Consider the following 4,590-nt stretch of genomic DNA (forward strand, 5'->3'; position numbering starts at 1 on the left):
GGGCACAGGCCGGGCTGAGGGACCCCTCCTCCCCACCGAGTGCACAAATTTTTGTGCACCGGGCCTCTAGTAAAATATATTTTTAAAAAAACACACACACATTAAATTAGATAATATTCACCTGGCACCTGATGCCATGCTTCACATGGTTAAGATTTTACCTGCCTTTATCCTTTCCCCTTGTACTTTGCTTTGGTTTGCTTGTTTTTGCATCCCTAGCACATATCAGAGCCACTCAAAATGTCAGGAAATTAGAATCCAATGAAAACTTATTCAGTTAAGAGCTTAACCACTGTCAAAGTCCTTTCATATGTCGTTTCACAATAAAAATATGTGTGGTAGATATTTTCAATCCTTATTTTACTGACGGAAAACCTTGGGTTGAGAGAATTTGAGTAATTTCTCAAGCTCACTCTACTTACCACTTCAACATAAAATCAATCATTGGGAAAGATCTGGGGAAACTCACAAGCCCTGCCTTATGAATAGCAAACAAAATACCACCTACCCTGAGTCTCGGGCATCAGTTTTACCTAGCACACAAGCTGACGTCTTTCTTTTGTTCACATTAGAAAAGGCTGAAAGAAAAGTCTTTTATAAAATGTATTTTATCGGATTTTCCTTTCAAACTAAAAATCCTGCCTAAGGTAATAAGCCAAAAACAACGAAGAAAAAACCAGCAAGCTCTCCCAAAACTCCAAATAACCAATGTTGAAGTCTGATGTGTTTCCATCCATACATTTCTTCCTATTCATACAAATATACACAAACAGGCTATCTATCAATATTGGGAAATATTCTTTATTCTTTTTTCCAAAACGGTACATGCTAGGCTGTATTTGCTTTTCTGATCACTGGTGTTTCTCCACATAAACTATATCTCCTCTCCTTTTAAAATTGTGGCATAAGCCCGGCTGGCATTGCTCAGTGGTTGAGCGTCAACCAACCTATGAACCAAGAGGTCACAATCCGATTCCTAGTTAGGGGGTGTGCAGGACACAGCCAATCAATGATTCTCTCTCATCATTGATGTTTCTATCTCTCTCTCCCTCTCCCTCCCTCTCTGAAGTCAATACAAATGTATTTAAAAAAAATAAAACATAAAATAAAATTGGGGCATAATATGCATAGTATGGCTCCATCAATTAATTATTCAACTTGTTATTGAACACTGAAGTTTTGAGTAATTTTTATACTACAAACATTGCTATATACACACAGCCTTATGACCTGGTATTTTTATTTCTAAAGTCTAGAATCCTAATAGTGAGACTGTTTGATTAAAAGACATATAATGTAGCCTAGCCAGTTTGGCTCAGAAGATAGAGGGTCGGCCTGGTGACTCAAGGGTCCCAGGTTCAATTCTGGTCAAGGGCACATGCCTGGGTTGCAGGCCCAATGCCCAGTAAGGGGCATGCAGGAGGAAGCCAATCAATGATTCTCATTATTGATGTTGCTATCTCTCTCTCCCTCTCCCTTCCTCTCTGAAATCAATAAAAATATATTTAATAAATAAATAAATGAATAAATAAAAGACATAATGTATATAATTTTAAAAGATATCGTTGGAATAATTTCCAAAGAGTTCATACTGTACAAATTCCACTAAACATATAGGAGAATGACCATTTTTCCACAACATCTCTTCTTTCTCTGAAATAAATATCATTGGACTTGACTAGTTCTTTGTTTTTTTCTTTTGGCCGGTTCTTTAAAGGTTTGGTAGAATTCACCTCTGAAATATTTCCTGTGGTGCTTTTTCTAGGGGCTGCTCTTGAACAACTTTCTCTAGATATTTTATGATATGTAATTTGATTACAATTTCTCTTTCTCCTCCACAATCATTTCTGTAATATATATGCTCCTAAAAAAGCATCCACATCATCTAGATTTTCATTTCTCTAGAGTTGGGCAAAATAACCTCTTAAATTCCTTTCATTTCCTATGTTGCCCCCTAACAAGGCTTTGTTTATTTCTATGGCATTTATCACCTTCTAACATGTCATAATTTATTTCTTATGGTTTCTTATCTATTTCTCTCCAATAGAACATGAGCTCTCTGATATCATATCAGAGTATTTCTCTGTTTTCTTCACTGCTTTATCTCCAATACCTAGAATGATACTTGGCATACAGTAAAAACTCAGTGTGTGTGTTTTTAAAATATATATATATATATATATATATATATATATATATATATATATATTATGGATTTCAGAGAGGAGGAAAGGGAGAGAATGATAAAAACATCAATGATGAGACAGAATCATTGATTGGCTTCCTTCTGTATGCCCTCCCCCCGCTCCCCCCCCCCCCCCCACACACACACTAGAGATGGAGCCTGCAATCTGGGCATGTGCCCCAACCAGGAATCAAACCGTGACCTCCTAGTTCATAGGCCGACACTCACCACTGAGACACACCAGCTGGCAAAACAAAAGTGTGTGTTTGATGAATGAATGCATGACCCTGATGGGTATAAAATTGTGTGTGTGTGTGTGTGTGTGTGTGTGTGTGTGTGTGTGTGATGAAACTGTTGAGCTTTCTTTCAGATCTACTAACCATGTGCATTTTCTCCTTTATTTATTTTTAAAATATGTTGTTATTGATTTCAGAGAGGAAGGGAGAGGGAGAGAGAGATAGAAACATCAGTGATGAGAGAGACTCATGGATCGGCTGCCTCCTGCACGCCCCACACTGAGGATTGAGCCCGCAACCCGAGCATGTGCCCGGACCGGGAGTCGAACCATAACATCCTGGTTCATAGGTCGACACTCCAGGCCATTTCCTCCTTTAAAAAAACCTTTTAATATTCGATATTCTGTCTGAGTGTCTTCTGCTACTATAAAATTTAAAAGTAATCTTTTTCTTTATGACTTCTGAGTGTTCTTTTTAGCTAAGAAGCCGTACCTAGAAGCATACACACCAAGAAATTATACAAAAAGTATCCTAAGCTTTTTAAATTTTTGTTTGCAACTTCACAATTTTCTTTTTATACTTAGATGTTTAATTAATCTAAAATTTATCGGAGAACCAAGATGGCGGCATAGGTTAACGCCGGAGTTTGCTGCTTTGAACAACTACTTCAAAAGTGAAACCAAAAAACGGAAGGGACATCACCCAGAACCACAGGAACGCTGGCTGAGTGGAAGTCCTACAACTAGGAGGAAAGAGAAACGCATACGGACACTCAGAGGAGGCACAGTGCTGAAGTCAAATTCTCAGGTGCGGAGTGTGCGGAGCGGGCTGGCGGCGGAGGGCGCGGTTGGCGTTTTCAATCGGGAGGGAGTCGCAGACTCTGAGCTCCAGATCCGGGCGAGTCTTTAGGGACCCAGACTCAAACGGGAGAAGCGGGACTGTCTGGCTTCGGTCAGAGCGAGTGCAGCTTTCTCTCTGAGCTTTGCAGCGGGTGCTGGGACTCAGAGAGGCAGAGCCCCTGGGGACAGGACTGAGAGCCGCCATAACTGCTCTCTCCGGCCCACCCTGTTGATCCTGTGCGACCCGCCCCGCCCAAGCCCTGCACACAGGCATTTGCCGGATAGCCTCAGGCAAAGGCTAGATTAGCACCTCCCTAGAGGACAGAAGTTCTCTCACTGCTGACACAGCTGATTCCCATAGCCACTTGGCCTGGAGGTCAAACCCTCCCTGGAATTAGCTACAACAAGGTTTAACTATAAGACTGCGAACAAAGACCACTAGGGGGTGCACCAAGGAAGCATAACAAAATGCGGAGACAAAGAAACAGGACAAAATTGTCAATGGAAGATACAGAGTTCAGAACCACACTTTTAAGGTCTCTCAAGAACTGTTTAGAAGCCGCCGATAAACTTAATGAGATCTACAAGAAAACTAATGAGACCCTCGATCTTATATTGGGGAACCAACTAGAAATTAAGCATACACGGACTGAAATAACGAATATTATACAGACTCCCAACAGCAGACCAGAGGAGCGCAAGAATCAAGTCAATGATTTGAAATGCGAGGAAGCAAAAAACACCCAACCGGAAAAGCAAAATGAAAAAAGAATCCAAAAATGCGAGCATAGTGTAAGGAGCCTCTGGGACAGCTTCAAGCGTACCAACATCAGAATTATAGGGGTGCCAGAAGATGAGAGAGAGCAAGATATTGAAAACCTATTTGAAGAAATAATGACAGAAAACTTCCCCCACCTGGTGAAAGAAATGGACTTACAGGTCCAAGAAGCGCGGAGAACCCCAAACAAAAGGAATCCAAAGAGGACCACACCAAGACACATCATAATTAAAATGCCAAGAGCAAAAGATAAAGAGAGAATCTTAAAAACAGCAAGAGAAAGAAACTCAGTTACCTACAAGGGAATACCCATACGACTGTTAGCTGATTTCTCAACAGAAACTTTGCAGGCCAGAAGGGAGTGGCAAGAAATATTCAAAGTGATGAATACCAAGAACCTACAACCAAGATTACTTTATCCAGCAAAGCTATCATTCAGAATTGAAGGTCAGATAAAGAGCTTCACAGATAAGGAAAAGCTAAAGGAGTTCATCACCACCAAACCAGGATTATATGAAATGCTGAAAGGTATCCTTTAAGAAGAGGAAGAGG

This window comes from Myotis myotis, unplaced genomic scaffold, assembly GCF_014108235.1.
Source record: "Myotis myotis isolate mMyoMyo1 unplaced genomic scaffold, mMyoMyo1.p scaffold_m19_p_14, whole genome shotgun sequence".
Classification (NCBI taxonomy): Eukaryota; Metazoa; Chordata; class Mammalia; order Chiroptera; family Vespertilionidae; genus Myotis; species Myotis myotis.